Below are 14,006 nucleotides of genomic sequence, written 5' to 3'. Positions count from 1 at the left end.
TCAGGTGCCTCCGGACCAGGACCAGCAGACTAAAGAACAGTTTTTTCCCCAGAGCTGTCTCTTTATTAAACTCTAACCCTCATTGATCAAACTCCCCTCATATACTGATTGACTCTCCTCTCCCTCCTCACACCTGCCTCCATTTTGTTATTTGCAATACTATAATGTTCATTTGCACTGCTGACTGTTATTACAGAAACAACTGTTTACATATGCATCTTGCACTACTACCTTGACTGGAATATGCTCAATTTGCACTGCCGACTGTTTATTTACAGTACCGACTGTTTACATATACATTTGCAATACCATACTTTAACTGTAATATGCAATTACTTCCACTGCACTTTCACTCGGATAGCTTCTGTCCAAACTTTATTTGCACTACTTTAAATCCATTGTTATACTGCTCATTTTAGCCTAACTATACATATATCTATTTGTAAAATTCTGTTTATAGTAATAGCCATCTGTATATTATGCTCACATTCTGTTTATAGTAACACCCATCTGTATATATATATTCATAGTACATATATATCTGTAAAATTCTGTTTATAGTAATAGCCATCTGTATATTATGCTCACATTCTGTTTATAGTAACACCCATCTGTATATATATTCAGTACATATCTATCTGTAAAAATTCTGTTTATAGTAATAGCCATCTGTATATTATATTCAGTACATATCTAGCTGTAAATTCTGTTCACAGTAATAGTTATCTGTATATTATATTCATAGGACAAATCTATCTGTAAATTTTTGTTTATAATAGTATTCAACTCTATATTTATTCAGTACATATCCATGTTCTGCACTTATGGAACCACTGTATATCCTGCACTTGCTGCTATTGCACTTCTGGTTAGACCTAAACTGCATTTCGTTGCCTTGTACCTGTACTTGTGTAATGACAATAAAGTTGAATCTAATCTAATCTAATCTCACGGTTATCTTGCAGCACCGCAATTGCAGATACCGCCAGTGAATGCATCTACTTCATTCAGTTATGTCCCTTCTGATCAGAAAATGATGTCAACATTACACTCTCGAAACATGATTCCTGGTTTACTCCCTGCAATGAGCCCTGGTGCAGTTCTTGCTCCTCCACAGCTGATACCAGCACAGACTGCAGCTCCACCAGGTGGTAATATACCTCAGCGGTCATTGTATAACCCCCCTAAACCAAAAATTCCAGACTTCACAAGTGACAGTGAAAGGGAATTTGCTAACATGAAGCTGGCATTGGACAATTTGCTTGAGCCTTACCCAGAACTAACAGAGAAATATAAATATCATGTCCTGTTGGAGCATCTTAAACTGCCTGAAGCTCAGATGATCGCGCAGTCTTGCCGTCATCACTTATATCCATATTCAGCAGCCATGCAAGCACTTCAACTACAGTATGGTCAGCCACATCAACTGGCTCAAAGTGAGATAGCAGCCATCCTCACATCACCAGATGTCAAGCCCAATGATAGCCACATCTTTCAGAGCTTTGCTTTGCGAGTTCATCTCCTGGTCAGCATGCTACTGTCACTAGAGGGACCCAGAGGGATGGAACTTAATTGCTGCTCACATGTAGACCGCCTACTCAGCAAGCTGCCAAAGTATCTACGGGATGGCTTCATCGAGTTCCTTCAACAACAGGGGAAGCTCAACTCCATAAGTCTCAACCCCTATAATTTGCAGGACTTCGCTGGATGGCTACAAATCAAGGCACAGCAGCAAAGACTGTCTATTCGGTTAGTACAGCGCTACCAGAACGAGAAACTTCCATATAAAACAAAGGGTTCAAGTCTAGTCGTTTATCACGGTGCATCCCCTACCGAGAATGTGCTTTCAACCCATCCCAAAGATCTCAAGCAGAAGAAACCATTCAAGGTACACTGTCTCTTTTGAAATAGTAAAGAGCACTACATTACCCGTTGTGATAGCATCAAAGAGCAGTCGGTTGCTGACCTACAAAGATGGATTACTGATGGAATGCGATGCTGGGGATGTGCACGATTACATGTACCTGAGATTTGCAACCTTAAAAAGCCATGCAGTGACTGTGGTGGAATACATCTCCAGGTGCTTTACCGTATAGCCCGTGATGATCCAACAAACAGTACATCAAGTACATTAGAGAGTCGCATTTACCTAACCCCTGCTAGTGCGACCTGCAGAGTGCTTCTCAAAGTGGTACCAGTGTTACTACACAGCAAATTCAGGTCAGTGGAAACTTACACTGTACTGGATGACGGAGCGCAGAGAACCATGATCTTGCCAATAGCCGTCCACAAGCTTCAGTTGGAGGGTGAACCTGAAACACTGGCTCTACGCACAGTACGATCTGACATTACTCACCTTTCTGTGTCCAAGGTTAACCTGGAAATCTCTTCAAAGAGTGAACCGAAGAGACGCTTTCAGATACTTGGGGCCTTCAATTCTTCGGGTCTGGACCTAGTAGAGCATTCATATCCAGTGCAGAGACTTCAGAAACGGTACGTTCACCTCAGAGGGCTTCCGTTACAGTCATTCCATAATGTCCGTCCACTGGTACTGATTGGATCAGACAATGTCCATCTTCTCACAGCGGATAAGCCAGTCCGCCAAGGACCTAAAGGGGGTCCAATTGCAGTGCACACAGCTTTGGGGTGGACCCTACAAGGAGCCGAGGAGGGCACACCAAGCCACAACTCAGTGAAGCAGTGTCTTTTCGTGTCAACTGCTTGTCCCAATGATTTGCTCTGTCGTAATGTTGAGAAGTTATGGCAACTTGATGTCCTGCCTTATCGGAACGAGAAACTGGTTGTTCGATCCAAGAGGCAATTAAACTTCTTGAATGTCGAACGCAAAGGATTGAGGTTGAAGAAGTTCAACGTTATGCCACCCCACTGCTCCGCAGACCTGGTGCTCCAAAACTCATAAGTACGATGCAATCAGTTATGCCTAGTCTGAGGAGCACAGAGAGGAAACTTCAGAGAGATCCAGAGAAAGCCGTTATTTACTCTGGTGAGATCAATAAGCTCATTAAGGCAGGCTATGTTACTATGCTTCAACCTGAAGAAGTTACCAAGTCAGAGGAAGCTTGGTATATTCCCCACCACCTGGTGTGCCACAATAATAAACCAAGACTGGTCTTCAATTGCTCATTCAAGTAGCAAGGTCTGTCTCTGAATGATCAGCTTCTGCCAGGGCCTGCACTCGGTCCGTCATTGTTGGGGGTCCTTTTGAGGTTCAGACAACACCATGTGGCTGTAAGTGCGGACATTCACGGAATGTTCCATCAGGTTCGCTTGTTGCCTGAGGACAGACCTCTACTCCAGGGGGTGGTGGTGGCACAATGGATAAGACACATGCCTTTGGTGTGGGAGACCCGGGTTCGAATCCACTGTGAGACACCAATGTGTCCCTGAGCAAGACACTTAACCCCTAGTTGCTCCAGAGGCGTGCGACCTCTGACATAATTGTAAGTCGCTTTGAATAAAAAGCGCCAGCTAAATGAATAAATGTAAATGTACTCCACTTCATCTGGCGAGATTTACACTGTGAGAACTGCCCAGACGTTTATGAATGGCAGGTCTTGCCATTTGGTACAACCAGCAGCCCATGTTGTGCCATTTTTGCTGTGCAACAGCATGCTCGGAATAACCAAGAGAGTTACCCAGGTGCTCTACAAACAGTGAAACAGAGTTTTTATGTGGATAACTATCTGGCAAGCTTTCCAACCGCATCCGAGGCCAAGCTAACAACCAATCAACTGCGCAATCTCCTGTCAGAAGGTGGATTTGATCTCAGACAATGGGCCAGCAACCAACCATCTGTTATATCACATCTACCCACGGAAGCAAGGTCTTTGGCTGCAGAACAATGGCTTGGGCAGAACAGGACTGATCCAATGGAGCCAACTTTGGGTCTAAGGTGGAACTGTGTTACAGATACATTAGGATACCACTTTCGTCCCATTGACCATGCCGCACTAACCATGAGAACATCCTATCAAGTGCTAGCATCTCAGTATGATCCCTTGGGGTTCATTGTGCCTTTCACCACACGAGCAAAAGTGCTCATTCAACAGCTATGGTCAAAAAGGAGAGAATGGGATGACCCAAACTTACCCCCAGATCTTCATGCTGCCTGGAACACATGGGAAAGTGAGTTACAGCATCTTAGTGCCGTAACCATTACTCGCTGTTACTCATCAGTTCCTAATGATGTACAACGGAAGTGTGACCTCCATGTGTTTTGCGATGCTTCCGAGAGGGCATATGGGGCAGTAGCTTACTTAGTAGAGTACACAGAAGATGTCATCCATACTTCCTTTGTTATTGCTAGATCGCGAGTTGCTCCCAAGTGCAGCATTAGCGGGAGCACAGCTAGCAAAGCTTTTGAAAGATGAGATCACTCTCACTATCCAGCAGACAATTCTCTGGACAGATTCTACAACTGTGCTGGAGTGGCTTCAGTCAGACTCTTGTAGATTCAAAGTCTTTGTCGGAACACGAGTCTCAGAAATACAGGAGTTGACAGAGCACAGTGCTTGGCGATACGTGGACACGCAGCAGAACCCAGCTGATGATATCACAAGAGGTAAACCACTCTTAAGTTTTACTGTGCCTAGTCGCTGGAGTCAGGGACCATCATTTCTAAAGCTGGGTTCCGAACACTGGCCAAAGAGACCTGAACAGCCAAGGTCAGTAAAATGACCTGAATGGAAAGGTTTCACTATCTGCTGCCTAAACACTACGCAACCAGATCAAACCCTTCCACAGACCACTCAGTTCAGTATATGGAAAGAGTTAGTGGAGGCAACTCGACTATCATGTCAAGCGACAGATGATTCAACAAACACCCAGCTCATTGATAATCGGGAAGCAGAGTTGATTCTATTGAGAGAGTGTCAAGCTCAGAGCTTTCCTGAGGAAATAGCAGCCCTCAAGACACAAAACCCCATACCAAACCACAGTCGACTAATGTGTCTTGCTCCAGAATGGGATCCAGTGACTAACGTACTAAGAGTCGGAGGACGATTACGGAGACTGGAAAGCCCAAATGTTGAGCAGATTCATCCGATAGTGCTAGATCCGCAGCATCCAGCAACAAAGCTTCTCATTAAAGACTTCGACGAGCACTTGTTGCACCCAGGTACAGAACGCGTGTATGCACAAATACGGAGGCAATACTGGATCTTGCGGGGATGTCAAGCTATTAAACATCACCAGCTTAAATGTTCATCCTGTCAACGGTGGCGAGCTCAGCCTAAAGTACCACAAATGGCAGATTTGCCTCCAGAGCGACTCAGGCTTCTCTGTCCCCCATTTTATTCTACAGGAGTGGACTGTTTTGGCCCGTATCAGGTTAAAATAGGCAGGAGGATTGAGAAACGTTGGGGTGTCATTTTCAAATGTCTCACCACAAGAGCTGTACACATAGAGCTTCTCAACTCCATGGATGTGGATGCTTTCCTGCTTGCTCTTCGGCGATTCATAGCCAGACGTGGCAGACCAAAGGAGATCAGGTCAGATTGTGGAACAAACTTCCGTGGTGCTGATCGAGAACTGCAAGAAGCCTTTGCAGCTATGGACTCCCAATTAAAAGAGCAGTTAGAAGAGTACCAGATCCTCTTCAAGTTTAATCCGCCTAATGCTCCCCATTTTGGTGGTGTCGGGGAGCGAGAGGTCCGCTCTATTAAAGCTGCTCTGCAAGTGGTAGTTGGAAGTCAGTCCATCTCTGAAGATGTCCTGTCTACAGTCTTAGTAGAGGTAGAGGGCATTTTAAATTCAAAACCCCTCGGATATGTCTCAGCAGACATTGCAGACCTCGACGCCATTACACCAAACCTTCTCCTCATGGGGCGGCGGGATGCATCGCTTCCACAGGTGGCGTATGCCTCAGGAGAAATGGGGCGGCGCAGATGGCGCCATTGTCAAAATCTTGTGGACCAATTCTGGACTCAATTTACAAGGAACTACTTGCCTACGCTCCAGACACGCCAGAAATGGCACAAACCATCAGACACTCTGACAGTAGACTCAGTAGTCTTGATAGTTGATCCGCAACTTCCCAGAGCTCAGTGGCCTATCGGTAAAGTGGTTAAGACTGTTGTCAGTAAGGATGGATGTGTGAGAACAGCAGATGTTCTTGTCAAGGGTAAGGTGTACACCAGGCCAGTTGCTCGCCTTATTCTGTTTCCAGCCTTAGAGGACGACAAAGACTCTTAAAGAATTCTTTAAAATTGCACATTTGCTGCTCAAATGTGGGGGCGGCTGCTGTGAATTCTTTAACTTTTATTTCTTTTAGTATTATCTACTGCTTTATTCTATGTCTTTTAAGCGTCTATTATGTAGAATACTTAGTATATGGAAGTATTTAGTACGCAATCTCATTGGATGCTTTTTGGCGTAAGTGACGCGTTCTTCATTATGCATACAGACCTGTCAGAATATGACGTGTTTTCCACCAGTGCAGCATCTTTGAGTGCAGGACAAAAGTTATTGACAAAGTGAGTTATTTCCTAACTTTATGTTCGTAATACTGAATGGTTATGCTGCTGATATTATCTTTAACATTAAAGGACAAGTTCGGTATTTTACACTTAAAGCCCTGTTTACAGATCGTATCTGATGAAATAGAACGGTTAAGATAAAAATTTGGACACATGCTCCTGTCCCGAGAATTTTAGGTTTATTTCGCTTTTGTGGACCTATTTTGCCAAACGCGTCACACCCGTGATTCTTCCGTTGAGAGCTTGAATAATAGACACTCCAGCCCAGTTGGTGGCGATAATGCACCTTTGCCAATTGCAAGCAAACCACGGGCATTTCATTGAATACACAGAAGAAGCAGAAGAAGAAGCGGCGGAGTAATACCGTAAAGGTGCTGCGGTCTCACAGCAAGTCAATGGAGTTGGACAAAAACTACGATAAAACCTGTTGGAATGCATCTTTTTCAGCGATTTTTGATGGAACATATCAGTGAACACCCTCCGACCACTCGGTGAGTTTCACGTCTTTGGGGGGGGGGGGGTAATTCTGTAATTCTCAGCACACTAATTCGCGGGAGTTTCGCGATCTTTAGTCGCGGGTGATTCGCGATCTTTATGTATATTATGTATATGTTCGTCAGGTTAAACGCACGTGAAAGTGCCGCTAGCATCGTGGCTTATCTTGCTAACATTGACAATACCTTTAACTATGTGTATGCATCTGTATAAGGATATTCTATATTTATTATACTTTAATAACATAACAAGGACGCTGTATAATGTAGTTTAAGTTGTTTTATGCTCTGTTATATTCTGTTTGCTTGTTTATTATTTGGCTAAACACTTTGAGAGAGCTGTTGAAATAGTTTAATTAGTAATGTACTGTTTATTACAGCAGTAGCTTATGTGAGCATGTTTATTTATCATTTAGCTATTTAATTATGTGTATTTGTTTATTGCAGAAACTACCTCCAATGTATAATGTTTATATGGTAAAAACCTGCACAAAATAAAAGGTGGAAAAGATATGATGACTCCGTCCTACTCCTACTCTCTGATCAGAGTACTGAAGTGGTTAAGCACATTAAAGAACTGCCATTCAGTGGGGCAATCCCCAACAGAGTCAAATATGCAGAAGATTCTGGAAAAACAAAGAATGTGCTGGAGCTGGAGGATTTTTCCTCATGAACAACCATTACAAAAAAATAAAATAAGTTGTGGATCATTTAGGTAATGACAAACAATATTAAAATCAAGCCTATGTAATTTGTCTTGTATTTTGTGTTTGTATTTTGTCTTGTGGACTAGGCTATTAAACATCTGTTCTGTGAAAAGGCTTTTTCAGGGCAGTAGCCTACTAAATAGAAACAATGTTTTTATGATCCTTCTAATTAAAAAACAAATAAAAATAAAATTTTGGAGATTCTGCAAGGTGTATGTAAACTTATGATTAAAGTGTCAATGTAACAAAAATCATAACATTATTAGACACCAAAATATTGCTATGGTTATCACGTTCTCATGTTGCTATGGTTACTATGTAGCCTGGCAAGCCAGACCTACATCAAGATGTTAGGTCTGGCAACTCACCATAGACACGGCTCAATCCAAGGGGCGGGATAAACGGCTGTCTTTCAAATTCCCTCTGCACGCAATAGGACAGCGCTTCAACCAACCAGAGAGTTTTCCCAACAGCGGAGCTAACGTTAGTTGATAGATTCAACTTTTGCCATATCTGGCCGGCAAAACTACGAACACATCTTCCTTTTTTAAGAATGACTTAAGTGCCGTTCTTTGCTCTTTTCTCAAAGAAAAACTTAACTCCAAGTCCTCCAGAATCGCGGCCAAAGCCGATTTGAAAGACTGTTCGCCAGCAGCAGCCATTCTTTGTTTTCAAGTAGCAGGAAACCATCGCAACTCTGTCGTCATTATGTTAAGCCCGCCCCGCCTACTCTATACACGATGTGATTGGCCTGACCTAATTTTGGTTTTTCCAGCTCGAAAGTCAACAGAGAGTTGCTAGACTACCCTGGCTGCAAAATAAATGTTGCTGCCGCTAGGGTGCGTCTAGATTTCTAGGCTAGTTACTATGTCAATCATTGCAATTTCATGACTCACAGGACAAAAATTTAGCGGATTCACTCTCACATTTAAATGCAGTTATCACTCTTTATAATTTACAGTGTGAATATAACCACTGGTCCTCTAGAAGCATGAAAAACAAAACTATTACTTAGATTGTCAATAGCGCTCCCTTTAAGCCACTTACTTACCGCGTTCTGCACTCTCCCTAAAACTCTCATCATAAACACTGAAGTTGTCCGCACTGCACAGTGAATCTCTTATTTATATTGCTTCTAGACTTTGTTGTTTATGAGGGGATTTGCGAAAGGATAAAGCTTGTGCTTATTCTGAACTCTAAAATGCCTCTGATATACTACTGTGTTCATACGCTTAATATACATGTCTGTGATTGGCTACAATGCTCAACGCTGAAACAACACAGTTTCGTTTAGTTTTTGAATAATATTGTGTCCTCCAGTGCCCGGAGTCGACTGTACTCGGAAATTTTTCCGAGTCTAAAATGTCAGAGTCCGTGTCAAGTCCAAGTACAAATTCACCCGAGTATGTGACAAGTCCGAGTCCATTCAAAATTGGACTCGAGTTCGAGTATCCCAACTCTAAAAGATTAATTTAACTATGAAAAGACCTATCAGTTTTCTTCTCTCTAAGCACCTCATTAAGAGGCGTCTACCGCTTACTATTAATATTATTGTATCGTTTATGCATTGTTTGCATGGGACTCAAGCACAAGCCCTTAAGGTCCCTGAGAATTGCAAACACTGCCTGGTGCTCACTGAAGGCTTAAGGTGGACGCCGCACAGAGCGGTGGTGACAATGCACACCCAGGGGACACTCAAAGTGCTATGGACCAAGAGAGGAACGTTTACTGTATGATAGAAAACTCCGGGAACCTACCTCCTGGCTCTAGAAAGCAGCTTCTCTCTGTCCTCACACTCGTGTAGAGATTTGCTTGATCTAAATCAAGACCCTTGTGGGTCTTAAAGTTGAGGTCATGGTAGCCCTCGGCATGAATGACCCCCGCACAATTGATTTCACTTTATTTTGCTGGTCCCTTTAACACATTCTGTTGACTATAAATAACGTTGCACCTACTCATTAGAGTGTTAGTAGTGTTAAGGGGTAACAGTTTAGGACCCAAGGACCAGGGGTCTCATTTATAAAGCGTGCGTACGCACAAAACGGGGCTGGAAACGTACGTACGCCAGTTCCCACGCAAAGGTTGTGATCTATAAAAAACAAACTTGACGGGAGAGTGTGCGCACCTTTAAGCAAACTTTGAGCCATGCGTACGCACATTCTGGAGACAAAGGGAATTGGCGACACAGATGGTGAGGTCGTGAACTGAAGTTAGATTGTAGAAAATAAATGTGAGAAGAACGATAAGAATTAATGACATTTAATTTTCACTCCATTTCATACATTATCATGAAGATTAAATCCAACAGTGTTGTTTGTGCCAATTGTTTTAGGCTATATACATCTAGTAAAATCCAAACGTAATTCAAAATGTATTAAAAAAAAAAAAAAATAATAATAATAATAATCAGCGCTGCCTTACAGTCACATTGTCCACAAGCGCAGGACATGGCGCGACTACATGTGATACAGAATAGCATGAAATACCCTTTTATTAGAGAACTGCAGAACACAGTGTAAAAAGGAAATATTTTCCTTAATGTACATATATCATAAAATGCCAAAGTCTGCAAATACAGTCATGAAGCACAATCGCTACTCATCATCGGTCCTAACTATTACGGTGTTCATTACAAAACCGTCAAGAAGCATGTGTTCACTATAACATTTTCGTCTTAAATTTTCGCCCACAAATTAATTATGTGATTTTGTCAAGGTGTTAACGATCAGTCTATTTGCTAGAAACATATAAATCCTCCGGTGACCCGGGTATGTAATGCTTCATGATGGCACTGCTGGCACTGTTGGAGGATTACGCCAATGGCAGAATAAGGAGAGAACGAGTTTTCAGGGACCATGATGATTTCCTGGCCCATGATGATGACTGGCTAATAAGCCGATTTAGATTCCCTAGAGCTGTGCTCTTGGATCTATGTGCTGAATTGGATCCAGTATTAGAGAGGGCAACACGCCGGAACCATGCCATCCCAGTCCAAATACAAGTCCTCACCACTCTGGGGTTCTTGCCAACCGGCTGTTTCCAGCGGGAATTGGCAGACAGGTAAATTATTTATATAAAAAAAAACTATAAGTAATCCTCAAATTTATCTCTAAGACCTTTTTGTATATGAAATAATTCTATTGGAATCTATCATATCACCCTATAGGTCTGGTATATCACAGCCGTCCCTGAGTGCCATAATATCTGTCGTTTTGAATGGTATACTTAATATGGTTAGTCGATACATCAGGTTCCCCTACACTGTGCGAGAACAGGCCGAAATTAAAATGCAATTTGCAGCAATGTCTGGTTCCCTTTCAAGGGAACTCGCGTTGCGTCGAGTTTGACGCTAGGGGAACGCTTCGCGTGATGATGTCTTGAAGCACATGTAAAATCAGCCCAATGGCATGGCGGAACGTCAGATGCGGGTGACGTCACGTACCAGGAAACTATAAAGCCTGCTTGAAAACCAGAGAACAACAGCTTCTGTGTCTTCAGTAGCGCTCTATGTGAAATCTGTCTCTGTCTATTTATTGTTGTCTTGTCACTGAAAGCAATTATGTCCAGCGAACAGTTCAGAATGTGTGTGCATCCCTGCCCGCGTTTTATTACGGGTAGGGACACTCACGTTCTGTGCATTGTTTGTTTGGGAGAGGAGCATGCCCAGTCAGCACTCGAGGGTGCTGGCTGTGTGCATTGCGAGGCGCTGTCCATGCGCTCGCTCTGATCCCGGCTGAGTTTCTTCCGGGAAGCTCGCGTTCCCCAGGGCTCGGGTCCCGCTGCTGCCGAGGCACAGCGGCGATCTCAGTCCTGGGGTTCGCAAATGGATCTATCAGCGGGGTCTGAGACGGGCTCTGCCCTATCTCAGCCCTTACCTGATAGACCCGATGTCTGTCCTCAGGGTTCGGAAGCACGCGCGGCAGTTTCTTCCGCCCCGATGATAGAACAAACACTGCAATTGTCCAGTTCTGAGGAACTGGATGTTGTTAGTGTTGATGCTGAGTCTGAGGAAGCCCCACCTCAGTCTCATGCATTTGAAGAATTGCTGGATGTAGTGACAAGAGCAGTTGATAGATTATGTATTGAGTGGCCATCTGATAAACAGGACGTTCGTTCAAAAAGTAAACTTGACGAACGCTTCCTGCCCTCACGTGCACAACCACAACGCCGAAATCTGCCGTTTTTCCCCGATCTCCACACTGAGGTGTCGAGATCGTGGGAGAGACCAGTTTCTTATAGAGTTTTTAATTCACAAACCATGAATTATTCCACTATATCTGGGTATAAAGAGCATGGTTATGGGGAGATGCCGAAGGTGGAAGAGACGCTTGCGAGCTATCTCTCTCCAGCGACGGCATCTTCCCTGAAAGCTCTGGCGTTGCCTAATAAGCCCCTCAGAGTGACTTCTTCTCTGGTGGGCCGCGATTTTGCTGTCCACTGATGTAAGATCAGCTGTACTTGGGCCCCCACCAGTTGCAGCCACGCTCTGGCGGTGGGAGGACAGTTTTCTCTTTGCCTCCACCTTGAATGAATGAGAATCTTTATTTCACATATTTTGCATACTGTAAAATAACACAACTTTTTGAAAATCAATATTGCTATTTATATAGGTATATAGCCTAATAAAACACAAATGTAATATGTTGGTAAAAAATTTGTATAACTTCAGGTCGGACCATTTTTTCTTTAATTCTGCAACTGTCCGTTCTGTCCCACTGACACAATTGACGGCAGAAGCAATACTTTGCCACTCGCACTGCTTCTTTTTATTAGTGACCCCACTGCTGTGGCCACCAAATAACACCGTTTTCCGAGCCTCCACCTCCACAAGTGTTTCAATCTCAGTGTCTGAGAAATTACGTTTCTTTCCTCTTTTCTCACCTGTCGCATTTTATTCAAAGTAACAGAAATACACGTTTTCACTTTCTTGGATTAATTAATTGGCGGGTCGCATGCCAGTTTTCCAGGTATATATGGGATTCCACTCTCATTTACATGCCGATCAGCAATCATGAGGTGATTTGCATTGACTATTTATGGTTAAAAATGGGCGTGTACAGGGCGGGATATGAGGCTGGTTCACGTACGCACATCTGCGGGTGATCTTTGATTTATAAAGGGAACATTGCTTACAGGTGTGCGTACGCACGGTTTTATAAATCAGAATATTTTTTGGCGTACGCCATTTTTGGCTTTTGGGCGCATGTAAACTTTTAGTAGGGATCCTACGCACAGTTTTATAAATGAGACCCCAGATGTTTGAAAGAAGACCCGGAGTCAGAATTATAATAAATTGAAGAAAAGTTTTACTGAAGATAGTTTGCAGTTTCATCAGCAGAAGTCAGCTTCAAGACTCACACAGGAGTTCATGGCCTTACAGTTACAGTTACAAAAATTACAGCAGTTATACCCAACACCAAGGTCTAAGCTACGTCCTTGCTTCAGGTTGCAGTTTCTGATTGGCTAAGAAATAGATAAACATAGTAATTTTCCACACATATACAGATAGATGGAAGCATATCTCCATCGATTAGGCAGCTGACACTCGGACCCTGAAGTTAGGCATGTCGTGACCTTCCAGGTTGCAGATTTGTGTTGCCGGGCGCCAGCATGTCCAGAACAACAACTCAGTCAATCTCCAATAATGCCAATGGTTCCTTAACCTGTAACCAAGAAGACTAACACACACACACACACACCAATACACAGCTTTTCCAAGGTTGGATTTGGCCAGGCTCTAACTATAAACAGGAGAGTCCTCTCAAAACATCAAGATAATGCATTCTTTCTCTCAAGGAGAGCTACACTTTAGTCTAACTGGAAAGTAAGGCTTTAACAAAGAAATGGTCCCTTAAACTATTGGCTTCAATGATCCCTATATGTTTTAACACGTTAAAGACCTTTCTCAAAGACAAAACAAGTCCATATTTCATTTCTGGAAGCCGGGCTAAATAAGCAAGCACTGTTACTGCATTCAGATGTCAAATACAGACATTAAAGAATACATAAAAAAAAAAAAAAACATTTCAGTAAACACACTGGTAACTTCTATAACAAAGTAAAATCTCCGGAGAAGTCATTCAACTCATTTGATATTTAGAAGGAAACATATTGATTAATACCTTGATTATAATCACTCATTACATATACACTGAAGCAGCAGTGCATTCCAGAATCCACCCCCTTAAGTAGAGTATTAGTAGACTGGTAGGGTTAGGGTTAGAATAAGTTGACATGTAGTTACAAAGTTACTTATAGTCAGTAAAAGGTGTCAAGCCAGACATGGTGCAATTAGATGCTTCTGCAGA

Source organism: Leuciscus leuciscus (genome assembly GCF_965113295.1).
Source record: "Leuciscus leuciscus genome assembly, chromosome: 10".
Lineage (NCBI taxonomy): Eukaryota > Metazoa > Chordata > Actinopteri > Cypriniformes > Leuciscidae > Leuciscus > Leuciscus leuciscus.
The sequence above is the reverse complement of the archived record's forward strand: the minus strand, read 5'-3'. Positions refer to the sequence as shown.